This window comes from Martes martes (assembly GCF_963455335.1).
Source record: "Martes martes genome assembly, chromosome: 2".
NCBI classification, from domain to species: domain Eukaryota; kingdom Metazoa; phylum Chordata; class Mammalia; order Carnivora; family Mustelidae; genus Martes; species Martes martes.
In genome coordinates this window covers 142993409-142999408 of record NC_137889.1, presented here as the reverse complement: position 1 = coordinate 142999408, position 6000 = coordinate 142993409, and the positions used below count along the sequence as shown (strand labels likewise).

The 6000-nt window shown below is 57.2% G+C and overlaps 1 protein-coding gene across 6 annotated transcripts in view; it reads left to right on the top strand.

The window, feature by feature from the left end:
* The first annotated feature begins 485 nt into the window (after nt 1–485).
* Nucleotides 486–6000, top strand: part of TBC1D14 (TBC1 domain family member 14) — a 103676-nt gene continuing 98161 nt past the window's right edge. For 4 of the 6 annotated variants that reach the window (XM_080795650.1, XM_080795655.1, XM_080795652.1 and 1 more), the window contains exon 1: nt 853–1017. The gene's annotated coding sequence lies outside the window, so the exon portion shown is untranslated. Of the gene's footprint in view, nt 527–852; nt 1018–6000 lie in introns of those variants that run through there. The other 2 variants (XM_080795653.1, XM_080795651.1) reach the window with 1 other exon arrangement.

Sequence of the window (6000 nt, the reverse complement as noted above, 5' to 3'; positions counted from 1 at the left end):
TTCGCGTTGGCCCCGGGAGCCTGGATCCCCCAATGAAGCTTCGCCTCGTCTCAGAAGGCGGCTCCCCGCGGGGCACCTGGCTTCTGACCCGTCTCTGCTCCGGCTGGTCCTGGGATCCGGGCCAGCGACCTCATCCCCCACTCCGCAGGGCGGCTTTTACCGACCAGACTGTATCCCCCTGCGGAGGCTGTGATTTAACAGGGCTGGGGCGCGGCACGGGCGTCCGAATTTCCAAAAACCCTCCAGCGCGGCTCAGTGCGGGAACCACGGCGCTGGCCCCGCGGAACACCTCGGCAAAGGACTCCTAGCAGAGCCCGTTTTACAGATCAAGAGACTTAGGCCGGACCGGACTGACGGCCACTGGACGTCCCGGGGCGCATTCGCCCCGCACACCTGCCGGGAGGCAGGGGCGCCTATCGATGCGCTCCGCCGCTCGGCTCCCCACGCCTGGTCCCTGCCCGCGCGCGCCCCTTCCCCCTCCCGGCCGCTTCCCACTTCCAAGATGGCCGCGGGTGGAGCTGACCAGGTACGGAGGCCCCTGGCGGGTGTCCACGGGGGCCGGGCGCACCCGAAGATCCCCTCAGGACTCCCCTCGCGGTCCCACTGGGCCCTCGGAAGAGAAAAGGGCCAGCGACGCCGCTTCGAAGCCCGCGGCGGGCGGGCGAGCGGCCGAGGAGTGGTAGCGGGGCGAGCGTCTAGCTCCAGGAGCTGCGGCGGCGCGGCGGGGGGCGGCAGCCGGGCGGAAGAGCAGCGGCAGCCGGCAGGGGGCGGGGCGAGGGCGCGCGGGGCGGGGCGGGGCAGGGGGCGGGGTAGGGGCTCGCTGGGCGGGGGCAGGGCGCATGGGGCGGGGCGAGGGCGCGCGCCGCTGTTGGCCGCGGGCGGCTCGCGCGCACCTGCCCGCCCGGCCCACCGCCTGCGGCGCGCCCAGCGTCCTCGCAGCGCAAGTTGCGGCTCCCGGGGGGCCTGGGCTGCGGGCCCGCGGGCCCCGGGGATGGCGTCGGAGCCGCGCTGACTCCGGTACTGAGGGGCTCCGGCGGGGGTCGGGCCGCGAGGGAGGGAGGGGGGCCGGGGCGCGCGGGGCCGCTGCCACCTGCTGCTGCGTCGGCGGGCGCGGGAGGCGGGCCGGGCTGGGGCGCGCCGATTAGGGACTGGCCTGTGTACCTTCGGGGCCGCGCGGCCGCTGCTTCCCCCCGCACCCGGGGAGCGCGTGAGGCCCGGGTGACCTCGCGGGGCCGGGGGCGCTCACTCCTCCGCCTCTTGGAGACGCGCGCGCTGACACGCTTCTTTTCCGGAACTTGACGAAAAGTTTTGTTCTTGAGGCGCTGGGCTCCTCAGCCCGAGAGGAGCTAGCTCGGCGCGCGCAGCCGCCCCGCGGGGTCCCCGCCACCTCCGGGGTCTCTGACCCCCGACCCCCAGGACCATAGAACCCCCCCATCCCCCTCCACTTTGGGGCCCCGACCACCGGAACCCTCTCCACCTTGGGATCACCTCCATCTCTGCTCCCTCCCCCACAGGTTCTTGTCCACCTGGGGGGAGGGCGACCCCTGGCCCCTACCACCCCAGGAATCATTGAAAGTGGCCTCCACTTAGGGGCCACTGGCATCTGGGGTCTCCGACTCCCGGGACTCCCCTCTACCTTGGAGTTACCGACCCCTTTTCTTTTTGGAACCGCTGTCGCCAGACCGCAGAACCCCACATTCTCAGACCTCCTGTCCCGGAGCTAGGGGCTCCGGTAACCTCAGGGACCCCCCCTTTCCTGGGCCACAAAACTCCTCTGTGCAGGAGAGACCAGAGAGAGTGGGCTTGGGGATCCTTCCCACCGGGCTGACAGAGGGGCTAGAGCTGGGGTGTTGGCGCATAGGTGGCCTCCCTGGGCACAGAGCTGCCAGGAGGAAGCTTGGGGGTGAGGCCATGATGTGGAAGCCTCAGGAAGCTGCAGGACTGGCCACACAGACTCCAGGCTCCTGGCTTGGGCAGTGGGCATTTAGTGGCCAGAGCCCTCCTGGGCTACCCCCCACCCCTTTGTTTTTTTGTTTTGTTTTATCTTGAAATTGCACAGCACCGTTTTCCCCAGTAGAGAATTGAAAGCTTTGCTTTGGGAAGTTCAGTATGCAGGAGGGTCCTGAGCATTCACTTATTTTATTTCCTGAGGCTAGTTGAGGAGGGTGGTGTCTTTGGGACCCTATCAGCAGATGTTTGTACCTCTTTGTTGTCTTGACTTCCTTTATTTTTTGTTTTTTAAAGATTTTATTTATTTATTTATTTGAGAGAGAGAGGGATGGAGAGTGCGGGACAGAACACACGCAGGCACACGGGCACCGCCGGGCAGAGGGAGAGATAGAATCTCAAGCAGACCCCACTGAGTGTGGAGCCAGGTGGGGCTCGATCCCAGGACCCTGAGATCATGTTCTGAGCCGAAGCTAAGAGGCAGGTGCTCAACCAGCTGAACCACCCCTTTCCCCCCTTTTACAGCTGGGTTACATCTGCACACTATTAGGTGCTTTGCCTGGACCCAGCTGGTCTTACAGCGGTGTTGGAACACTGCCTGTGGCCCAGTTTCCCTGGCCAGTACCACCCCTGCCTCAAGTGTGGCAATGACTTCTTCCTGACTCCTTCTTAACTCCCTGTCCAGCCCGGGTTGCTCTTTCCCCCTCCACCGCCTGCAGGCTGTCTTAGTTGTATATATTTGATCCCTGTAGATTGTGGGCTCCACCTGATCCCCAGCCCGAATGAGAACATGGTTATTGAGTGAGTATTTTCTTTGGGAAACATTGAAGGAGGTAACGTAACTGATCCACGGTCCCCCAGCGGGGTGAGAGGCATGGGTGGGATTCAGATGGCCTTGGGTCGCTCGGCCAGGTTTACCTCACCTTGGTTTTCAGCCCGGTCCCAGTTCCTGTCCCAGTTCCTGCTTAGCACTTTGCTATGTGCTGAGCTGGGCTTGCTTCCTCCTGTTGAAACAGTTTTCACAGTGTGCCCCCAGTCCACCCTCTCACATTCAGCATCAGTGCTGCCCTGCCTGGCCTCCGTTGATCCTGCCGTTCCTCTCCACTCCTCTGTCACTCCTCTGGCCCACTGCCCTAGTCCCCTCTGTCCAGTGGGCCAAGTTCTGTCTTTCAGGCCTGCACTTCCTCTCATCTGTGCTCTGATGAAGTCCTCTCTAACCCTGAGGACCTGCTTATCAGAGCAGCTTAGTTTGGAATCTGTCTCCCTGTTGGTCAGAGCTTCTGACCGTCATGTCCCCAGCCTTAACACAGGGGTTGCCTGCCCAGCCTATAGTGGGTGCTTGTGGAGCTCTGGGACCTTGGAGAAGATTTGCTATGAAAATAGGCATTTATACATAATATGGAAGAGAAGGTTTTAGGAAAATGAGTGGGTGTCATCTGTTAATGTTTGTTTTAGGACGGTTATGAAATTTCTAGGGCCTGAATTGTTAAGAATTCTAGGTTGCCCAGCTGGAAGGACCTCAGGTAGATCAGCTGGACTTATCACTTCATTTGACAGATGGGTAGTTGAGGCCCAGAGCTTAGTGCCACAGAGCAGGTGTGAGGAGAGATGTCAGTGACAGGAAGAAACCAGAGGGTGAGGCTTGCCAGCACAAAGTGGCTGAGTCTGGGCTTTGTTTATGCAAATGAGTTGCTAAAATGGTGGGCCAGAGCTGGCTGGCCCTATCTGCCCAGGAAGAAGTAACACCAGCATCTGAGGTTTAACTCGTGCCAGGCATGATCTAAACGTTTTATATTTGGGGGTGCCTGGCTGGCTCAGTTGCTGGGCGTCTATCTTAGGCTCAGGTCATGGCCCCGGGGTCCTGGGATCGAGCCCCGCCTCGGGCTCCCCGCTCAGCGGGAAGCCTGTTTCTCCCTCTCATACTCCCCCTGCTTGTGTTCCTTCTCTTGCTGTGTCTCTCTCTGTCAAATAAATAAATAAAATCTTAAAAAAAAAAATCGAAATGCTTTATTTGCCTAAGGAGATAGGAGCTATTATTGTTCCCATTTTACTACATGGAAATTTGGGCACAGGGGTGTTAAACGAGTTCAAGGTCACACAGCTTGTAAGTGGAGGAGCTAGGCTTTGAACCCCAGGCAGCCTGCCTCCCGAGCCTGCATTATTTTTCCCCCTTGTGTGTTTCGTTTTTAAAGGCCCTTTCCCTGAATTCTAACATACAGAGGCCTGTAAAAATTGTTAAGCATTTAGTTTATCGAGCATTGCAAAACTTCAGCAAGCTGGTGTGTGCTTTGATGTCAGACCTGGTGTGAATCCAGTTTCTGTCACCGTGTGACCTTAGGTGACTTACTCAGCCTCAGTTTCTCCACCGAGCTTGGCAGCCTTGTGATGAGTGGAGTGTGTGATTACATGTAGCAGGTTTGCTGCCTGGCGAGTGTTTAATCAATGGTTTTCTCTTCTTAATAATTAAGACTGTAAGTTGTGCTGGTTTTGCTAAGTGGTCTAAATACCTTCCTCTTCTGTCAGTTACATGTCGGTCATCTTGAGATACTTAAGCTGAGTCACTTTGCTAAGTCACTGTATGTAGCTGAAACATTTGGGGGTAGTGGGGGGGACAAAGCCCCCGCCCCCTCTGCCCGCCCCCTCTGCCCGTGCAGTGAAAGTCCTTAATTTAAAATGTCCCACCTGTGCCTTTTTTTTTTTTTTTTTAAAACATAACTGCTTTGGGGCAGTGAAAGTTACATGTCTTCTCCTTTGGGTTGTGAAGGAGCCTTTGGGGACCCTCAACAGCTTACCCCCAGTTTCTGCCTGGCTTGCTGATGGGCCTAAACTTATTTAAACAACATTCTGTTACGTTCTAGGCACCTGAAAGCTGCTGTTCACCTCCCAGAGGAATATATTGAACTTCTAGGAAATCCTTTTTTGGGATTGTTTTTATCCTGAAGAAGAACCCATTTAAAAATCAAAGTACTTTTATGGTTGAAGTTTCCATTCTGCATAATGCAAATTGAGCCATTATTCTTGGCCCTGGTGCAGTGGGAAGAGCGAGCCTATGGGAGCCCTCCCCAGGTTGGACCATGCACAGAGCGCATCATTACACAAGCCCCTTGAGCCTTGCCTCCTTGTCTGCGAGGTGGTAATGATGGTGCCGGGAACTCCCGGGGTTGTCATGAAGGTTACAGAGATGGCGGGTATGAACTTTGAACACTGTGCCAAACATACAAGGCAGACCCGGGGAGCAGAGGCAGCTGCTCATGTTAATTGTTGACGCCAAAGCACCCGAGTTCCAGAACGGCCTGTGCCTTTCTCTCCCGGGTCCTTTTTGTCTCGGCCACAACCTTAGAGAAAGTGACTCAGCATGGTTGGTGTCGTGGAGCCCTCTACAAAGCCAGCTGATTCATGTGGGCGATGCCCCGGATATCAGGGGGCTTTCCTGGATGGTAGGACCTTATTTCAGAGGCTTAACTAGCCGGTTTCTCCTGACTGGTCCTGTCCTCCAGGGTCAAGATGAAGGCCTGCCAGGAGGCTGGTGGTCTCACCAGAATTCTCCCCAGGAGGCATGAAGGACCCCGAGGGGCTTCGTGAGGAATGACATGGGTGTTGGAGAGAGAGAACAGGTAGGGCCTCGCCTGTACCATCATGGGCAGGTCACTGTACCGGGCTCAAGCCGGCTTTGTTCCCATCTGGGAAATGGCAGAAGACAGTCTGCTTTTTCACAGGAAGAATGAGGATTTAGGGAGGTTCTTGATGTCTGTTAGGGCTGCGTGAATAGCCCAGTTGTCCGAGGGGCCTTGGAGTCACGAACTTGGGTTCAGGCCCCCGTTGCTGCCACATAAAAGTGGAGCCCTTGGGTAAGCCATGGACATCAGTGTCCTCCTCTGTACAGTGCGGACAATACCTAGCATGTAGAGCTGTGAGGGCTGTAAAGCAGGAGACCATTTTAGGAGCTTAGCACAGGGCCTGGTACTTATTAAATTGTAGCTTTATGGTGATGTTCTGGGGTCTTTGGTGTTGCAGACCTCGTCCTATCCTCTTGAAGCTTTGGCTCTGTGACAG